A 22,415-nucleotide genomic window follows, 5' to 3' on the forward strand; every position below is an offset into this window, starting at 1 on the left:
GATACCATACAATATTTGACCTTGAATGACCTTAAATGACCTATTTGTGGCCATCTGACCAGGTAAAAAATGGTAATGGTATGGTATATACATTGAATGACCTTAAATGACCTTTTATGACATTAATGACCATCTGACCATGTCACAAGTGTTATAAATCCTTGACCATGAAATATAATTTTAGATATCGTAGGCCTAATTCTCATTAAAATGGTTTAAAAACCCATATATTGATAAATATAGGATTTGCGTGGCAGCAATTTTGAAATTCAAGATGGCCGCCAGAATGACCTCGAATGAAATATTGCAGTTCATTGTAAAAATGTTGAATTCTGAGAGTCTGGGTATGGTTCTAATGTAAAATATGACAATTATGTAATTTTTAAGATACCATACAATATTTGACCTTGAATGACCTTAAATGACCTATTTGTGGCAATCTGACCAGGTCAAAAATGGTATGATTGTATTCTTTGACCATATAAAAATAGTTTCAGACGTTAGAATTATAATTCCAAGTGGTTTAGAAGCGGAGATATATATAAACATAGGTTTTATTAGGCGGCCATTTTGAAATCCAAGATGGCCACCATAATTACCTCTGATGAGGTGGTTCCTACCAAAAATTAAATGCTATGACCATAAGGAGCATGTAAAAAAAAATTGGTGCTTTTGTCCGGAACGTCCACATCCATCTGCTAAGCTGCCGGACTACTAGTCATGGTGCTGTAAGACATATAAATATGGTATACTAAATAACCAAACAATATGATAAGTTTGTTCTCACTGTTTTGTCTATTTTTACGTAACTAATTAGATGTTATTATTTATCTTTCGTTATGTGTTCACGTGGATCCAATAAGTAAATGTAGTAGTATTTATATTAAAATTTTCACTCTGTAAATTCAACAAATTGCAAATGATAGGCAGGCACTGCAGCGTCCCATGTTCGAATCGATGAATAAAAAAGGTAACTAAGTCCGAAAATGTGTGTACTGCGCATGACTGGATTACACAGAGCAAAGCTCCCCGGTGTGTTATTCTATACTATAGGTAGCTAGAAACATAAAAAATTGAAGCGTCACAAATATTTTTTTATTTATTTTTAAAAGAAAGACATAGCTGAATGAAGCATTTTAAAACAAAAATTATGTAAATCGGACCAATATTAGCGGATATATGGCTATTTTAAATACGTTTTTTGCTGGAGTTAATTCCTATTGTTTTTATTAGGCCCTATAAAAAATATTATTAGTTTATCACCCTATCTGGGCAGGAAAAGTGATGAGAGAGGGAGGCTTTTATTTTTAATTTTTTATTTTGCTAAAGCCAAATATCACCCTTGGGTTGTTTGCTGGTGCATTGATATTCAAAGTAAAACATGATTTAGATAATGCAAACAATATCTATTAACTATTTAATAAAGTAAATGAAAACAAATAAATAAATAAAATTTAAAAAATTGAAAAAAAAAAAATATAGTACCATAGAAGACATGCGCATGAGGGTGATAAACTAATAATTTTTTTTATTGGGCCTTATACAAAAAATGTGTCCCTTACAGTATAATTATGTAGCATTTTAGGCCATGTTAATTACATTGTATTTTTCAGTAGTTATTAATGTAACATCACATTGTCTAATTATCATACATAATTAATTATGTAATTATTACATCAGTTCATCGATCACCATCACATGTCAAGGTCACTATTTAAGGTCAAAGTTCACCAGTAAAGGTCAAAGGTTTAATTATGTGTTAATACCTTAAAAGAGTGTAAATTTGGGTAATTAGCGAGTTTTAAAATTATATATTGAGCACTAATATTAATATTACTTTATATTACTGTCATAATTGTTATTAGTTTATTAAATATTATTATTATTAATTTTATTATTAATAAGGCATTATCAAGGTCAGTTTCCAAAAATTGACAAACAAAATATACAGAAATAAATACAAAATCTTATCTTTTTAAAATTTGTGTAATGACACAAGGCAGCAATCAAATCTCATTTGTGGACATTTGGGGGTTCTGAAAAGAACTTTTTGTTTTGTAAATCATCTTTTTCTTCTTTTTTCCAGATTCTCCAGCAAATGTTGATTTAACATCAGTCCCATATGACTACTAAATCGCAATAATTAACAATAATTAATTGATAATTAATATAATATTGAGATTACAGTATTACAATTACAATTTGTTTCATAGAACTAGGCCTATATTAATATTATTAATTTCAGAAAATAAAATTTTAAAAAATAAAGTATAACTTCAAAAAAAAAAGCTTTTTAAATCTGATTATTCATCTAAAAATAATACTTGACAATTACTAATGATTATAATTTGGTATATATTTATATTAGATTTCATAATTATTGTCAACTTATAGATTCTACGTATAATATATTACATTGAATCTCATAACTCTAGGCCTAATCCTAAGTGCAGGGCTAAAAAGACAACACGGTAGCTAGCGGGGAAAACATTGTTTTCCCCACATGTAGCCGCCATAAAGTTAATGAGGGCGCCCTCTATTCGTAGGAACCGAAGCCTAGCTTCGGTATGCGATAAGACGATAGAAGTGTGATATTTTATATCTATTTTACTTAATATGTACACAAATATTATTTAAAACTTACTTAACTTTATAGTTTAAAAACTGAAGAAAACAAACCCATTAACCAAAAAACTAGCGAAGGTTTCCTTTTATTATTGAAAATTGACAAAAACATTGGTTGTACTCAATAAACTTCTACTAAATCGAATCGTGTGCTTAAAAAGCCCATAACTTGGTCCAGAAATAATTTCTGAAGAGTTATCTGAAAGTAATTCGGCCAAATTGTGGTATACTTCGCGAAATACCCAATGAATACATTGGATATCCTATCTCCGTCAGGGCACTATTTTCTATCGCGATGTTTGTATTGCCGATCTATCGGTTTTGTATCTAGCTACTATAGGCCTAGCTACTATAGGCCTCACTACTATCATGGGTGTGAGTACTCATGCTGTACCCTTCTATGCCAACTCGTACCAAAGATAGTGTAGAGCTTTCGCTCATACACGAACATTATGACGTCAATTAGTAAATCCTAGTATATGCCTAAACAGGGAACAGTGAAATTTCACTGTTCTCTGGCCTAAATAATAATATTTAGAAAATCCTACCTACAATTGATATATATTGGTATAACCTACAATTGGAACATCCAGTACAATATAGATCCTATTTATGCTAGCATAACACCAAACAGCACAGGGCTAATACACAAAACTCACCATGTTCGTCCAGGAATTCGTCCTCTGGGAAGTAGTAAGTCCAAGCAATATGTCTACAAAGGTACTGTATTTTCATTAAGTGAATGTGATTCTTTTCATTTTCGCGCAATCTTTGCAGGCCCGTAGGCAGGATTTTCGATGGGAGGTGCATTTTTGTGTCCGAAGCAGACCTTAGGATGGGCGGTCGCCTAGGAAGCTCCGACAAATTAGCATTTGAGGGCCTTATAATGGATTTCTGAAACCTATAATTCATAATATTCTATATAAATTTTCATTCATTTGGGTATTGTTTAGGGGCATAAAGCAGGAGAAATATAGGGTGGGGTCCAGGGCCGGGAGGAACTTTTACACACGGATGATCAATACCACCTCAGCCCCACCATGGTTGGGGTTGAGGTAACAAAATTTATGATTATGGCACCTCTAGATGGCCGGAAATGGCACTCTCAAACAAAATTTAATTATGATTTTTTTTTTTTCTATTTCTTTTATAATTTTAGGGAGCTCTCTCCCCCCCCACCCCCTAATTCGCCACTGTGAAATTGTTACTTTTTATGTCCTTTACATCAGTAGGTCTACAGATGACATTGATCAATCTGCAATCACTGGAGCTGATAATTTCCAACAGATTTCGTAGCACATTATTAAAAATCAACAGTTAGGAGAGCGGGCAAAAAAGATGTAATGCATACTAGGCCTATAGCATTTTACGATAATTAGGAAAGATTTTAATAAAATAATAGGTTTTAAAAAGTGGACTTTTTGAAATTTGGTGGTCCAGGGGCAGAGACCTGGAAGGGGTTTTTGAGAAAAGCTCAAGGAGGATCCGACAATGAAGCATTTTGAGGGTCTTTTATAATGGATTTCTCAAACACATAATTCATGAATATTTTATTAAAATTTTCATTAATTTGGGTTTTTTTTGGGGGCCTGAAGAAGTAACGTTATTATGTCCTGTAATCTTTAGGCCTACAGATAACATTGTTCATATTGTAGATCAATATGCAGTCACCGGAGACGATAAATTTCCAACAAATTTCATATCATATTTAACGGCTGGATGTGCTGGCAAATATATAATGCAATGCATGCTTTAGCATTTTGTGGTAATTAGGAACGATTTTATGAAATAATAGGCTTTAAAAAGTGGACCTTTTGGAATTTGGACAGTTCATCCGCATAGTTTTAATTATAACTTGCACCAGAGTCACTTGCCAACTGGAAGACATGTTGGCCTGTCTGTGAAGAACAACATAGTGTTTGTCATAAGTATAATCTCCTCTTTAATATCGTAATGGTTTTTCTAGTGTAGCTTCCTTTTGCAGACACAAGTTTACTGGTTACACAATTCAAAACTGTTTAAAGAACAGGTTAGGTCCCTGCTTATTTTCTGTTTCCTCATCTGGACTATCTGTACTACCCTAAAATATTGGTAGAAATATGGTGTAAAACACAAACAAATATTGAATCATTGAAAGAGACACAATAATTGCTATACTATAAAATCTTCCTTGCTCTCTTCATTGTGGTCGGACCTTTTTGCATCATTTTGCTTACTCCATAAGCAAAGCATTCTGGCTTTTGTAAGGAGTTCTTCTCTTTGCCCTTCTGACTTCGTTACCAGCCAATCCGTCTTTTGCATTTATAAACAATCTTGCTTTCTGTGTAACTTAAGCTTGTGTTTGGTGCTTGCTTCACATAGTGACCCAGCAATCCAAATACCCTTTCACCACTAATATTATTTCCTACACAGGACATGGCTTGTAGTTGTAGTTCTACTTAAAAAATCACATCTAAAAGTGTGGTCAACAAGCCTTCAGCTTGGTGATCGTCATTTGTGATGCTTTCAAGTTTATAAATACAGCATCTTTAATTAAAGAAGTCCCTTTAATTAAATACAGCATCTTTAATTAAAGGGACTTCTGTAAACTGGCTTTCTGCCTCAAGACCTTTAACCAATCTTCAATGTTCCCGTCTTTTTCCACTGCAAGTGTAAATTGGGTGTTTAATCCCAGGATATTCCGGTTTTTTTCTACAATATTCATCCAAGGGCCAGGAACGCCTGGTATTCCAACATTCTGCTATCTACCAGCATAGCCCGCTGCAAATCATTTTATTGGTGGCCACACTATAGTAAGGAATTCCACAATATGGGGCAGTAAAAAATGAACTGCTCTACAGCATTTCGATGAAACATGTGAAATCAGTTTCCCATCACAGTCGATAACATGTCACAAATTTTTATACCACTATTAAAAAACACTATTTTGGTAGGCAACCCAACAGTGTTATTAAAGCAAAGCTCAAAAACTGCAGCCCTTGAAGGCGAAATGACATGGCCTTATGTTCAGATGGTAGATTCTCTTGTTCACATGTTGATATGGATTTGTTGGTACGATTTTGCGAATGAATCTAACGGGTACATTCCACAAAAGAATGCAGGTGTTTGCTTTCCTCTGACATTGATTCAACTAATTCCCTGTATTTAAGATCCTGTCCAAAATGTGTTGCTTTGATGTAGAGCCTCCTGCTACCTGTATGCGACAGTCGTCAGTCAACACAATTGAACTTGGTGCTATCCATAATTGTATGATGATAGGAAGTTAGCATTGCCGTATTGCGTCTTTGTACCTCAACTAAGAAGTCCTTCTTTGTAACTGGTTCATATCCCCAAGCACACATTCCATTGCTGTTTTTGTAGGTCAACCAATTATTAAAGCTTGCCTCCCTCCCAGTGAAACTGTGCACCTAACCATTGGGTGCACCTCAGTTTTGGTTGTTTGGAGGAATTTCTTTGCTGTGATCTTAATTTTCAGTGCTGTTTCAGTGCTGCAGCATGACCACTGTATTTGTAGCCAGAAACCAAAGAAGCATCAGTTGTAATATTTTTTTTTTGTTAACCTTGACATGAATGCCCAGCTAGGAACTCTGTTGATATCATTTTGGTTGTTTAACTTCTTGCATAGGCTTTCAAAACTTCCTTCAACCTTTCTTGATCTTTCATATTCATTAAGTTGCATTCTGTTCTCATACGCTCATACATTGTGGGACTATGGTTAAGCAAGAATAACTTATTGGTTGCAGCCATAAATCATGTAATGTTAAGATTACACTGTCCAGTGTCTTTCACATAAATTGTTGAGCAATTAAGTCCTATACATTCATTGTACTGGCTTATTACACACAAAAACAAATAAAATATACTGTAGTATAGTAGTCTACAAGATCTATAAAAAAATACCAAGGAAATAAGTGTTCAGATTCCCCATTACTGTACTGAATCATGCTTTCATCTCCTAATGTATTAAAGAACAAATTGATTTCTTTTAATTTGCAATGGAATAATGAAATGTGTAATTTTTGTACAAAATATAGTTTTCCCACCGAATTATTCAGGTCTGATTACAATACAATACATAAAATCAATAAATGAATGCAATGGTGTGTGTTCCTCAAATATCGTTTGGAGTTAGATGGTTACCTGATGATAATATGAACTGATGACTGTTGCATTGTTTTGAAATAGAGAGCAAACCGTGGTTACAGAAATATATAACATTGATGACAAGCTGCAATCAAAAGATTTAAAATTTGAGTTCCTGTAGCACTAAAAGCTGCAAACATTGCAAGATCCTGTCATGTTGGATGTTTGCTTTGTCCAAGCTGGAAAATATTCAACAAAATATTTATATCAACCAAGTTCAGCACATGCCAAAGTACATCATCCATGTCATGAAAGTTGAACACTTAAATATTGTTAGAAATCACCCACATTTATTGAGAAAGGACTGAATGAACAATTTGACATAATGGAGAGATCTCATCTATAGAAACGCATCAAATATTCTTTAAGAGATGATAGTCTGTGCTCCCAACTCCCTATCAAAAAAAGAAGAAGCATGAGTAGTTAAAATCATGTGGTACACTAGGTGAATCGTGAAAATAACTGATGTGTTGAGAGTATATCAACGTTTTGAATAGATTGCTCTTTAAGGAATGCAGCAAGTTTTATGCTAAGCTGATCTCAGTAGAAGGAACACTGTAGCAACCATTTGCAGTCGGAGCAAAAAAAGATTCGAGTGTGTCAATTCAGGATATTCTATTTTAGACAATTTTACCCAAATGAAGAATATGAAGAAAAAATCATGTATTGAGCTTTCAATCGCCTGAATGGAGACAGACTGTCAATGGAAAAGAAACAGAGAAACTATTCTAAAAGGATTAAACAAATTGGTGACTAGGTGAATTGTGAAAATAAATGATGTGTTGAGAGTATATCAACGTTGTGAATAGATTGCTCTTTTAAAGGAACACAGCAAGTCTTATGCAAGGCAGATCAGTAGATGGAACACTGCAACAACCATTTGTAGTCGGAGCAGAAAAAGCCTCGAGTGTGTCAAATCAGGATACACTCTACTTTAGACAATTCTACCCAATTGAAGAACATAAAGAAAAAAAATCATGTATTGAGCTTTCAATTGTCTGAATGGAGACAGACTAGAAACAGAGACAATTTTTTAAAAGGATTCAAAAAAATTGGTGATATAAGAAAATTTAGTACCAAAATATTTATCTAACCTGGAAACAATGGAAAATGAGGAAAACAGATAAATTGTTTACACCTTGCCAGGGTTTTTCTGAAGTGAGCATCACCTGTTCACTTCCTTATAAAAATGTAGATGACAATTAACCAAAAGAAAATTTACTTTAATCATAGTATTATGTTTAAATTAACATTGTCATTCTCTTCAAATTTTAGGGAGATGAAAGTTGATGTACAGGGAGTTCTGCAACAAGGATGTAAGAATCTGAAACAGTGCTGAACCGAATCTATTTGAGACCTCAGTACATAAAGAAAAAAAAATACATATAAAACTTAAAAGTATGATTAAACATCTTAATCCATACATTCATTCCAGAACACTGGTACTTGCCATACTTGCAATTTGCCATTCTTCTCTCATTGTCGGATTGCATGTCATATTTTGTAATGCGCTGAGTAAAATTATAGAGTTATAAAAAAGTGGTAAAAGAGGGCCTTTGATAATAGTCTATTAAATCAGATTTTAATTCAAAATCTTGGTCTTTTTAGAACCCTGGGTAATGATTGGTGAAAATACTGTTGCTTTTTCATCCTCACCTGTCTGGTGGTTTAAATGAGTCAAAGTCTTTTTCTTTTAAATCTTTTGATCAATTATGTTTTTAATTTTCCAGCCATTCACACTTTCCTGGTGTGATGTACATCACGATCCAAAATAATGGCGTTATGCTGGATTTAGTTGACCTTAAGGTTATTCCTTTTTGAAGATAAGAACTAAAATAAAATCTTGGTTCTTGCAATATTTTTTTGAAGATTGCTGAATATTGCATGTTTCTATATTCTCTACTGATGCTATTTCAATCATATTCAGTCATGCACTATTTTGGCATGATGTACAGTACATGTTTATAAATGTACTAGTGATGTTTTTCTAAATATTTTAACTCTCCTGGTGCGTTGTATGACACAATCCGATATAATAACGTGACGCTAAATTTAGTTAAAAATTAACCTCCTTCAAAATAGGAAGCAAAAATCTCGATATTTTAGAATCTTGATTATTGATGAATACTGCTTGTTTCTATATTCTCTACTGATGCTTTTTCAATCATATTCAGTCATATGCACTATTTTGGCGTGATGTACAGTACATCACAATACAAAATAATAGGTCACAATGAATTTGGTTTAAAAATTTATCTTCTCTTTCAAAATAGGAAGTCGAAATGTTGGTCTTTTAAAATATTTTGATTCAATGAATACAGCATGTTTCTAAATTTACTAACGATGCTTTTCCAATCCTATCCACTAATTTCCACTCTCCTGGTGCGATGTACGTCACAGTACATGTAAATTGGTTAGAATCTAATAACCTCTTTCGAGATAGAAAGTCAAGATCTTTGGCTTTTAGAATCTTTTGATGTAGCAGTTGTATAAATGTTGTTGAATACTGCATGTTTATAAATGTACTAGTGATGTTTTTCTAAATATTTTAACTCTCCTGGTGCGTTGTATGTCACAATCCAATATAATAACGTGACGCTGAATTTAGTTAAAAATTAACCTCCTTCAAAATAGGAAGCGAAAATCTTGATCTTTTAGAATCTTTTGATTATTGATGAATAGTGCCTGTTTCTATATTCTTTACTGATGCTTTTCAATCATTCAGTCATATGAACTATTTTGGCATGATGTACAGTACATCACAATCCAAAATAATAGGTCACAATGAATTTGGTTTAAAAATGTATCTTCTCTTTCAAAATAGGAAGTCAAAATGTTGGTCTTTTAAAATATTTTGATTCAATGAATACAGCATGTTTCTAAATTTACTAATGATGCTTTTCCAATCCTATTCACTAATTTCCACTCTCCTGGCGCGATGTACGTCACAGTGAATTTGGTTAGAATCTAATAACCTCTTTCGAGATAGAAAGTCAAGATCTTTGGCTTTTAGAATCTTTTGATGTAGCAGTTATATAAATGTTGTTTAAATACTGCATGTTTATAAATGTACTAGTGATGTTTTTCTAAATATTTTAACTCTTCTGGTGCATTGTATGTCACAATCCGATATAATAACGTGACGCTGAATTTAGTTAAAAATTAACCTCCTTCAAAATAGGAAGCGAAAATCTTGATATTTTAGAATCTTTTGATTATTGATGAATACTGCTTGTTTCTATATTCTCTACTGATGCTTTTTCAATCATATTCAGTCATATGCACTATTTTGGCATGATGTACAGTACATCACAATACAAAATAATAGGTCATAATGAATTTGGTTTAAAAATTTATCTTTCAAAATAGGAAGTCAAAATGTTGGTATTTTAAAATATTTTGACTCAATGAATACAGCATGTTTCTAAATTTACTAATGATGCTTTTCCAATCATATTCACTAATTTCCACTATTCTGGTGCGATGAACGTCACAGTGAATTTGGTTTGAAATTAATAACCTCTTTTGAGATAGAAAGTCAAGATCTTTGGCTTTTAGAATCTTTTGATGTAGTATTTATCTAAATGTTGTTTAAATACTGCATGTTTATAAATGTACTAGTGATGTTTTTCTAAATATTTTAACTCTTCTGGTGCGTTGTATGTCACAATCAAATATAATAACGTGACGCTGAATTTACAGTAGTTAAAAATTAACCGCCTTCAAAATAGGAAGCAAAATCTTGATATTTTAGAATCTTTTGATTATTGATGAATACTGCTTGTTTCTATATTCTCTACTGATGCTTTTTCAATCATTCAGTCATATGCACTATTTTGGCATGATGTAGCGTACTGTACATCACAATCCAAAATAATAGGTCACAATGAATTTGGTTAAAAAATTTATCTTCTCTTTCAAAATAGGAAGTCAAAATGTTGGTCTTTTAAAATATTTTGATTCAATGAATACAGCATGTTTCTAAATTTACTAATGATGCTTTTCCAATCCTATTCACTAATTTCCACTCTCCTGGCGCGATGTACGTCACAGTAAATTTGGTTAGAAACTAATAACCTCTTTCGAGATAGAAAGTCAAGATCTTTGGCTTTTAGAATATTTTGATGTAGTAGTTATCTAAGTGTTGTTGAAAAACTGCATGTTTATAAATGTACTACTGATGTTTTTCTAAATATTTTAACTCTTCTGGTGCGTTGTATGTCACAATCCAATATAATAACGTGACGCTGAATTTAGTTAAAAATTAAACTCCTTCAAGATAGGAAGCAAAAATCTTGATCTTTTAGAATCTTTTGATTATTGATGAATACTGCTTGTTTCTATATTCTCTACTGATGCTTTTTCAATCATTCAGTCATATGCACTATTTTGGCATGATGTAGCGTACTGTACATCACAATCCAAAATAATAGGTCACAATGAATTTGGTTAAAAAATTTATCTTCTCTTTCAAAATAGGAAGTCAAAATGTTGGTCTTTTAAAATATTTTGATTCAATGAATGCAGCATGTTTCTAAATTTACTAATGATGCTTTTCCAATCCTATCCACTAATTTCCACTCTCCTGGTGCGATGTATGTCACAGTGAATTTGGTTAGAAACTAATAACCTCTTTCGAGATAGAAAGTCAAGATCTTTGGCTTTTAGAATCTTTTGATGTAGCAGTTATATAAATGTTGTTTAAAAACTGCATGTTTATAAATGTACTACTGATGTTTTTCTAAATATTTTAACTCTTCTGGTGCGTTGTATGTCACAATCAAATATAATAACGTGACGCTGAATTTAGTTAAAAATTAACCTCCTTCAAAATAGGAAGCGAAAATCTTGATATTTTAGAATCTTTTGATTATTGATGAATAGTGCCTGCTTCTATATTCTCTACCGATGCTTTTTCAATCATATTCAGTCGTATGCACTATTTTGGCATGATGTACAGTGCATCACAATCCAAAATAATAGGTCACAATGAATTTGGTTAAAAAATTTATCTTCTCTTTCAAAATAGGAAGTCAAAATGTTGGTCTTTTAAAATATTTTGATTCAATGAATACAGCATGTTTCTAAATTTACTAATGATGCTTTTCCAATCCTATTCACTAATTTCCACTCTCCTGGCGCGATGTACGTCACAGTAAATTTGGTTAGAAACTAATAACCTCTTTCGAGATAGAAAGTCAAGATCTTTGGCTTTTAGAATCTTTTGATGTAGTAGTTATCTAAATGTTGTTTAAATACTGCATGTTTATAAATGTACTAGTGATGTTTTTCTAAATATTTTTACTCTCCTGGTGCGTTGTATGTCACAATCCGATATAATAACGTGACGCTGAATTTAGTTAAAAATTAACCTCCTTCAAAATAGGAACTAAAAATCTTGATATTTTAGAATCTTTCAATTATTGATGAATAGTGCCTGTTTCTATATCCTCTACTGATGCTTTTTCAATCATTCTGTTAAGATAAACATAATTTTGAGTAATTGCCTTTCAAAGTTATTTGTGCATGCATTGTTTAATAGAATGAACTATCAAAATAACATTAAATAAACAATTTGTTGACCACTTCTAGAACTAATACTTTGGTACATGTTTAATAAGACAATAAAACAAATTTGGAATTTTATGCAATTTTTTGAGCTCCAATATTTTATAGCTCATATACTCAGGACTGGTTTTCGGCAGTGTACATTTTTTTAAAGTTAGTTTTGTACAAATTATTTACCAGTAGAACATTATTATCTAGGCATAGGTTTAGGCCTAGGTGAGTCAAGAAAAGTAATAATAAATTAATACATTTTTATAACATATTTGACAACTGATTCACATAAACATTGACACGTATAAAATGATACGCCATTAGAGAATCAAGACACATGGTCAGTCACCTAATTAGTTTAATTCTTTGTACGCCGCCTATTCCAATTCAGGAGCGTAAACGCGCTACTAATGAGATCTTCAAGAGTTTTCCTGTCTGTTGCTGATAGGTCCCAAGTGGGGATATATTGTCAAATACTTGCTCTTTGTATTTGAAGGTCCCAAGCCCTTACATACAGTAAAAGCAGAGGGGAAACTTTTACCTCCTTATCAATCAATGAATAAAAGTACGAAAAATACTGTTGTTTCATTTCTTTATTAGCAAACTCATATTTCAACAATAACAGTGTGAATACTACTAATGTGTGTTGCTTGTCTTGAAGCCTATGTGTGTTTTGTTGAATTGTTTAACTTTGATAACTACAATTTCTCTATTTTGCATGGAAGCTAGCAACTGTGTGTGTGTGTGTGTAGCGATTGATCGTAGGCCTACACACTCTGATTTACTGCGATGTAAGTTTGCTTTTATCTGTTAAATACGTTTTTAATTCTGAAAAAAAAATGTAATGAAAGATTTTTGCTGGTGGCAAGCAGGATAAAAATTTTAGTTTTCTGTATCCAATTGTTCATTGTGGCAAAATAAAATTTCAATTCTATTCCAAAATGGGTTCGCAAAACAAGGTGCTGGAGCTATTTTGTCTAGACAACTTGCACACTTTTTTTTCCAGTACTGACCATATTATAGCTGTATTTAAACTCAATTTTCTAGATTCAGTCTTTAAAAATGACAATTTTATTGAACTGTATTATTGTCTAAAAACTCGTTCTGCTTGTAGCATTTTATTCTATGGCACTATTCAGTAAATTTTTAGTCATCCAAAATTATGAATAATATTGATGATAATATATATATATTTTCTTTTAGTATCTAACATCATACGTGAAGTATGTGCTGCTCTGTGGATTGCACTCCAACCCATATACCTGAGCATGCCCAGGTATGAGGAGGATTGGCTTACGATTTCTAAGAATTTTGAAGAGCAGTGAAACTCTGCCGTAGAACAGTGACAGCAGCTTTTTTAATTACAAAGGATTCTGCAGCACGGTTCTGATGGCATTATGTGATGCAAACTAATTGTTTCACCTGGTTAAGTATGGGGTAGAAGGCCATGAAAATGATGCATCAGTATTCGGTCGTTCTGCCTGGAGCAAAAGAATGGAAGCAGGCTCGCTGAATGTGCCACCCACCAGCTGACGTATGTGGGGTAAAATTGCCACATGTCATATTAGGTGATGCCATCTTCCTTTTTTTTTTTCAAAAAACTAAAAAACTAAATCATTAATTCCTTTCATTATTTTTTGTTTGGTCCATCCCCAATCTGCCTTTTATTTCTGATTGTAACCAAGAACAAAATTTTGCAATCCAGTCCTGCGATTCTTCTGGTTTGTTAATGAAATCGATCACAGCGTGCTCATATTTACTGGAAATGGGCTGACATGCTTCCTTCTGCAAATGAAAAGACATTAGAGGGAACAACAATCAACTTATGTTTGTAGGTAGAGTAGGAACCCAATTGTACAGTATAACATCATCAAATTTAAGGTTTAAACTTAGCATTTCGTACTCACACTTGGCTATCCGTAGCCAACCACATAGGCCTAGGTACGTAATATATATATATATATCAGAATGTAATAATATATATCAGATGTTAATTACATAAAATGTAGGCCGACAGTCATATTTAATGGGGGCGGAGTGGATTTCTTTTTTCGCGATTTACCATAGGATGGCTACTGTCATCGTTACCTGGAATTGTAGACGCCGTTGTCCATATGGTAATGATGAAGATCGTTCGTGTACCTATTGACTGATGAGGCATGATTAAAAGAGCCTTTCATTTTCAATGGATTACATTCCATTCCATCCATGGTATAACCAGTCGATAACCAGATATTTTATTTAGATTTCACAGCGTGTTCCATGTACCTCCTCCATTTATTTAAAATTAAATTATTAAAACATTGCCTATAATCTATTAATGTACTAGTATATTATTTAATCTAGTAATGTATATATTTAAAAACATATTGGGCAAGTATTCATACTACTGTAATACTGTACAGGTGTCATAGACACACACACAGATATATATATATATACAGTGTATGCATATGTATGTATATATATGCATATGTATGTATATATGTGTATATATGTATATGTATGTATGTATATGTATGTATATATGTATATGTATGTATATATATGTATGTATATATATGTATATGTATATATATATATATATATGTAAATATATATGTATATATATATGTGTGTATCTATATATGTATATGTGTGTATATATATATAAATATGTATATATATATATATATATATGTATATATATGTATGTAAATGTATATACTGTATATGTATGTATATATGCATATGTATGTATATATATATATATATATATATATACTGTATATGTATGTATATATGTATATGTATGTATGTATATAATTATGTATATTATGTATATGTATGTATGTATGTGTATATGTGTGTATATATATATATAAATGTATATATATACATGTGTATATATGTGTATATGTATATGTATATATATGTATGTATATGTATATATATATATATATATATATATATATGTATGTATATATATGTATGTATATATATATATGTATGTGTGATTTGTGCTTAGTATTCGGAGCATGGAGATTTTGTTTATGTCCTTCTCAAGTTGAAACGCATTAATACATTACATTAGACTATAATACTATCAGAGTTAAAACAAAAGTTAAATTTTATAAATATTTCAACTAGGCTCTAGTCCTAGTCGTGGTTGCGGTACACCACGTAAGTAGTTCTGAAAAGAACTGTTGTTGTTGAGAAAGTCTCGACGTTTCGATTGAGATGCTTCGTTCGTCTTCAGGAGAATAATAACTGCAGACACTCCAAACAGGGAAATACTTATATGTTTGGGTAGAGAGGCTGGATGGTGGTAAACTGACCAATGGGTGAAAGGCTAAAACACAAGCTGAATGGTGATTTGATTGATAAACTGACCAATGAGAAGACTGCTAGTGAGAGGCTAAAACAAAAGCCATTGTCCACGAAAACAAAACAAAAGGGTGAGAACGCCCAAACAAAGGCATGGTTCCAGGGCGGGAACGTGGGTGGGAACGATTAAAAACAAAGGCATAGTACCAGAAGGCGGGAAATGGTGGGGCTTCGCTAGGTCCGATTAAACATGGACAGCCAAATATCGCTAATGACAAATCCGATGTCTTGATGTACAGTATTGTGTTTGTGAATTTCGATGGCTTCTCTAGTCCTTCTGGAGTGCCAAGATGGTACGGTGGCTATTAGTTCGGCTTTGTCCCAATGTACACGGTGTTGTTGACAGTGGGAATGCATGACTATAGAAAATTTTTCTTGTTCCCCTCTCCTGGCATGGCCTTGGTGTTCCTTGAGCTTAGTGCGGAGATCTCGTCCTGTTTCACCAATGTAAACTTTCCCACATTCGCACGGAATCCGATAAACTCCTAGTTGACTCTGCTGGTGGATTGTCCTTGTGTGTTTGTAGAGTTCGGGGTAGTTTGTTGGGTGCGCTGTGAAACACTTTGACATCGGCTTGTAGTAGAATGCATTGAATGCGGTGTGAATGCTGTCCCAAATATGGTAAAACTTTCTCGATTCTGCATTATCTAGCCTATTGCTTGGTCTGGGTGTAGCAATGTCTCTCGTGGTATAACCATTAAGTTTAAGAGCTGCCTTAACATGTTGCACTTCTTTCCGGATGGAGTTGTGGTCGTTGATGCAATGTGCTCTTCTGATGAGTGTGTTACAAACTCTCTTCTTGGTGGACGGATGGTGAAATGAGCGTTTGTTTAGATATCTGTCGATGTATGTTGGTTTGCGATAGACTGCATGTGATAAAGTCCCTGCGTCCTGTCTGCTTATCAAAACATCAAGAAAGGGTAAAGAACGATTGTGTTCCTCCTCCATGGTAAACATGATTGATTTGTGCCCAGAATTTTGGTTGTTTGGTGGCTGAAAGAAGTGCTAGTTGTTCAAACTCTTCGAGGAAGATGTTGGCAATGACTGGGGATAAAGGCGATCCCATGGCCGTGCCCTCTGTTTGTTCGAAAAACTGGTCGCACCATTTGAAATTAGTGCAGACTAAACACTGTCCTGTCTGCTTACCAAAACATCAAGAATTCTGCATTATCTAGCCTATTGCTTGGTCTGGGTGTAGCAATGTCTCTCGTGGTATAACCATTAAGTTTAAGAGCTGCCTTAACATGTTGCACTTCTTTCCGGATGGAGTTGTGGTCGTTGATGCAATGTGCTCTTCTGATGAGTGTGTTACAAACTCTCTTCTTGGTGGACGGATGGTGAAATGAGCGTTTGTTTAGATATCTGTCGATGTATGTTGGTTTGCGATAGACTGCATGTGATAAAGTCCCTGCGTCCTGTCTGCTTACCAAAACATCAAGAAAGGGTAAAGAACGATTGTGTTCCTCCTCCATGGTAAACATGATTGATTTGTGCCCAGAATTTTGGTTGTTTGGTGGCTGAAAGAAGTGCTAGTTGTTCAAACTCTTCGAGGAAGATGTTGGCAATGACTGGGGATAAAGGCGATCCCATGGCCGTGCCCTCTGTTTGTTCGAAAAACTGGTCGCACCATTTGAAATTAGTGCAGACTAAACACTGTAAAAGTAAATCGTAAATCTGTTGAGGGTTTAGATCTGTTCTTTCCTGGAGAGTGTGGTCCTCTTCTAGACGGTGTTTGGCTATAAGACAAACCTCCTTGACAGGTACATTGGTGAATAGTGTTTTGATGTCGAAGCTAACAAGAGTGTCAGTAGATTCGACGTAAACATCCCGGATGGTCTTCACAAAGTGTTGAGAGTTCGTTACATGGTGACCAGTGTTTCCTACCAGTGGAAACAGTATCCTGGCAAGATACTTGGCGAGAGGGTAAGTTGGTGATCCTCGTGAAGAAACGATGGGCCGTAGTGGAATGTCCGCTTTATGAATTTTTGGTTGTTCTCATAGTCTCGGGCATATGGAAGCCGAAGGTCGGAGTTTGTGGTACAGTGGTTTCGAGAGTGCCTTCAAAAGGTGTAGTCCGAGTAACTTGCTTGTAACCCTTCTTTCGATGGCCACTGACCCAAGCCAATGCCCAAGCTAAAGATGTCACGCATAATCACGTGACAAGTGACGACACACGATGTCGCCCTCTAAAGTACCTTATGAAACCTCTAACACACCCCCTGTAAAATTCAAAGGGAATTTTACACTTTAGCTATAGAGGATCGGTATATGATGCAGATTTTCACGACTGGACGCTTTAATACATTATTGTTTACTCGAACATCTACGCTTCGTACACGGCCATCTTTGCTCTTGTACACTTGAACTACTTTGCCCATAGGCCATCTACCTCTGGGCGTCGTCTCATCAACTAGAAGTACTAGATCATCGACCATCACGTTTTCCTTAGGCGTAGTCCACTTATTTCTTTTCTGTAGCAGCGGAAGATATTCCTTACGCCATCGCGTCCAAAATAATGAAGCCAGGTACTGGACCTGCAACCAACGTTTCTTCCCATAAGATGCTGATCTATCTATGGAATTACCTACAGGAGCATTGGGACCTTTCCTAAGAAGCAATAGGTGGTTTGGTGTTATCGGTTCTTCATCTCTTGGATCTTGAGATATTTCTGTAAGTGGTCTAGAGTTAAGAATGGATTCTACTTCCGTCAGGACGGTAACTAGAACGTCTTCGCCAACTGTCTGCTGCCTCAACACCCCATGCATAATTCTACGGACAGACTTAATCAATCTCTCCCACGCTCCCCCAAAATGACTTGCGCTGTGCCATTGGAACATTTTATTATGACAAAACGTCTCAATCTTACTGTTGTTAAATGACTTAACAGCTTCATTCAACTCCCTTTCTCCACCATGAAAGTTTGTCCCATTGTCACTGTACATCTTCTCAGGCTGTCCTCTCCTGGCAAGAAATCTTCGCAAGGCATTAATAAAAGAGTCAGTATCAAGGCCCCTTGACAACTCCAAGTGAACTGCTCTGCTTACCAAACAGGTAATGATACACCCGTATCTTTTTACCCTACTTCTTCCTTGCTTCACATCGATAGACCCAAAGTAGTCCACACCAACGAACGTAAAGGGTGGCTTGTTGTCGGCAATACGCTCGGCAGGTAGGTTCGCCATCATCTGTTTAACCGGCTTAGCGTGATACTTCTTGCAAACTACGCAGTTTCTCAGCGCACTTTTGACTGCCGTTCGCCCTTTCATTAGCCAGAAACATTCTCTAATCGAATTAAGAGTCGAAGCCCAACCTCCATGGCCCATAGCTTCATGATGATGCCTGATTATAAGTCGAGTGATGTCAGTGTTTGCTGGCAGTATCACAGGATGTTTCATATTCTCGCTTACCCCAGCTTGATTTATCCTGCCTCCTACTCTTAAAAGGTCAGCCATCAAAACAGGATTTAATTTTGCCAGGCGCTTGTCAGTTTTCCAGTGACTTAGCTCAGTTTTTTGTAACCAAGAAAGTATCTTAGTTTCGCTGTTCTTAATCTCGTCTACAGAAAGGCTGCAATCTTGAACAGGTCTCGTCTTGTTACTGATTCTCTTGACGAAACGCAACACCCATGCGTACACCCGAAGTAGCATCATCCACGATGAAAACTTTGATGACAAATTTTGCAATACAGCATTTTCAGTTCTCTCATTGGTTGTATGAGCGAAGACTGTGAGTTTGACCTCAGGATCATCAGCTATATTCGTATCTGTGATGTAGGTCTGCGGCCAGTTATCTTCATCGCTAGACAAGAAGTCAGGACCTGTAACCCATTTGGTTATCTTAAGAGTACCTCTGGAGCCCTCATTCGACGGATTATTTTCACTCTGTACATGTCTCCATTGGTGTGGTTGCGATGATTCTCTAATTCTCGTCACACAATTCGCTACAAAGGTCTTAAACCTCTTACTCTCATTGTTAATGTAGCCTAACACAATCATAGAATCGCTCCAGAAAGTAGTCTCAGTTAACTTGAATCGAGGAGCAATCTCTCGTCTTACGATGCCATCTAACTTCACCGCTAAGACTGCAGCTAATAATTCTAGCCTTGGGATAGATACTTTCTTTAGAGGTGTTACCTTGGCCTTTCCCATTACGAAGCTGACATCAATACTACTGTTATCTGAAATTGTTCTGAAGTATGCGACTGCAGCATATCCCTTTTCAGAAGCGTCGCAGAACACGTGCAATTGGATGCTGACAGCACTTTCTAATTTCAGCCAGCGTGGAACTTTAATGTCTTGTAGGTTTTTGATACTGGAGGTCCATTGATTCCATACCTCAGTTTCTTGTGCTTTGAGTTCTTCATCCCACTCAGAACCTCTTCTACATACAGTTTGCAACAGTGACTTAGCAAATAAAACAAATGGCGCTGCAAATCCAAGCGGGTCATAGATTGAGCTGGTCACCGACAATATTCCCCTTCTAGTAGGCGGCTTGTCCTTGGTTTCGACTTCAAACTTGAAGCTATCATTCTCAGAATCCCAGCAAATTCCCAACGTCCTTTCAGTCGGCAACTGGTCCAAGCTTAGAGGAACAGATGGTGCTCTTTCTGTCTCTGGAATTGTGTCGAGAACTTGACGGTCACTACTCAACCATTTCGTCAGACGAAATCAATCCACCAATATATTCCGCAACTTATGTGCTAACTCTATAGCTTCACTAGTATCTCTGATGGACGTTAAGCAGTCATCCACATAAAATCCATTTCGGATCACATCAACAGCTCTTCTGCCAATATCATCTACTTGCTTGCTTTCACTGTCGTCAGCAGTTCGCCTCAAAGCATACCCTGCACAGCACGGGGAGGATGTAGCTCCGAAAAGATGAACCGTCATTCGGTATTCACTTGGTGACTTTGAAGTATCGCCATCTTTCCACTATAGAAAACGTAGTACGTCCCTATCACTTGGTTTAACATGAACTTGGTGAAACATAGACTCTATGTCAGCTACCAAAGCAATGTGCTCTTGCCGAAATCTTAAGAGTACGCATACCAAGTTGCTGATTACTTCTGGCCCTTTCAACAAGTTGTCGTTCAAAGAAACACCTCTCCATTTGGCGGCACAATCGAACACCACTCTTACTTTGTTTTTACGTGGGTGGGTCACTGGATGATGGGGTAGATACCACACATTACCTTCTACGCCTTTCTGGTCTACGACTGGTTCGGCATGTCCCTTCGATATGTACATTTCTAGAGTCTCGACATATTTACTCTTCAAGTCATCATCTCGGTCTAGTTTACGTTTCAAACTCGCCAACCTACTCTCTGCCATGGGCTTGTTACATGGTAAGGAATGACTATCATACTTCCAAAGAAGTCCTAATTCGTAGTGTTTGGTATCTAGCAAAGTTGTCGTTGTAGCTAAGATATCTCTTGCTTTTCTGTCTTCAACAGAATCTTCTTTAACTTCTAGGCCTTCATTGTCTAGTTCCCACGTACACTGCAACTGCTGCATCAGTTGGTCATTCGTCACAGAAACAGTGATTCGATTGGAGATCAGTTTCTTCTTTGTAGCATTCCCTGGACCCATTACGCACCATCCAAGGGAGGTTCTAATGGCGTATGGTTCTTTCGCTTGACCTCGCCTTTCTTCATGAACCCAGAACGCTTCGGACGTATCAGCGCCTATGAGTAGTTGGACATCTTGACCTGCATCGACATCTATGGGCAAGTTCTTAAGATGATCCCAAGAGCGTAATTCTTCTCGATTCGGAATCGAATCTTTCCCAGCCGGAACACTTTCCACTGTTAACACTTTCAATGACAATTCTTTCATCTCTTGGGTACCACTGACTTTCACGTCAAATGAAAAGCCTACCTTATCTTCGTCACCATTTACTGTTGTCGCAGTGTATCTAACCTTCTGTCCAGCGACACCAAGTTTCCTTCGCAAAGCTTCGGAGCAGAGACTGGAGTCTGAACCGTTGTCTAGCAAGGCTAATGTCCTTACCATGTTCCCGTTGCTTGATACAACTTCCACTGGAACCGTCATCAAATAGACATTTCGGCCACTCACAGCTGCGCAGGACTTGATACTGTTTGGGTTAACACTTTCTGGTGGATGCAACATGTCATGATGCCTTGTGGATTTGCACATCTTACATTCTGCCTCTCGATGACACTTCGAAGCTACGTGGCTGGGCAACAAGCATCTGTAACATAATCTCTTAGATCTAACAGTTTTTAGTCTTTCATCATAACACATATCAATAAATTTCTTACAAGCATAGATTCTATGATCTTCACTACATGCGAAGCATGTTGGACCCTTTGAAGTTTTAACAACATTAGTCCTAACTTTCGGCCTTTCTACTTCTTTGGGTGTATGTAATCTACTCCCGGCTTTACCAACACTTCTGCTGAACATATTACACGATATTCATGCTTGCTTTTCTACAAACTTAAGCATATCCAAAAATGTGGGTTCACTACTCTCTAAAATATCATGAGCTACATTTGCCCATTTGTTTTGCAAAGCAGTAGGCAATAACGATTGAACCTTTAATAGATTGCTCGTACTATTGAGGTCGCTAGTGTACCCCATTTGAGTTAACGTTACATTGCATTTCTTCATTACGCTAACAAGTGACCATAGTGCTTCACCGTCACCTACACTGATTTGCTTTCTATTAAGCATATCACTCATCAAAGCACTTAATAT

General features: G+C 35.6%; 1 long non-coding RNA gene across 1 annotated transcript in view; it reads left to right on the forward strand.

Annotated features, from left to right (window-relative positions):
• Positions 1–13,664: 13,664 nt before the first annotated feature.
• Positions 13,665–22,415, forward strand: part of LOC117107659 — a 20,013-nt gene continuing 11,262 nt past the window's right edge. Inside the window, exon 1 of the long non-coding RNA XR_004445269.1 lies at positions 13,665–13,895. This is a non-coding gene — a long non-coding RNA (uncharacterized LOC117107659). The remainder of the gene's footprint in view (positions 13,896–22,415) is intronic.

This window comes from Anneissia japonica, unplaced genomic scaffold (genome assembly GCF_011630105.1).
Source record: "Anneissia japonica isolate Jap-2015-1 unplaced genomic scaffold, ASM1163010v1 scaffold5330_len1712360_cov203, whole genome shotgun sequence".
In the NCBI taxonomy this organism is placed as follows: Eukaryota; Metazoa; Echinodermata; class Crinoidea; order Comatulida; family Comatulidae; genus Anneissia; species Anneissia japonica.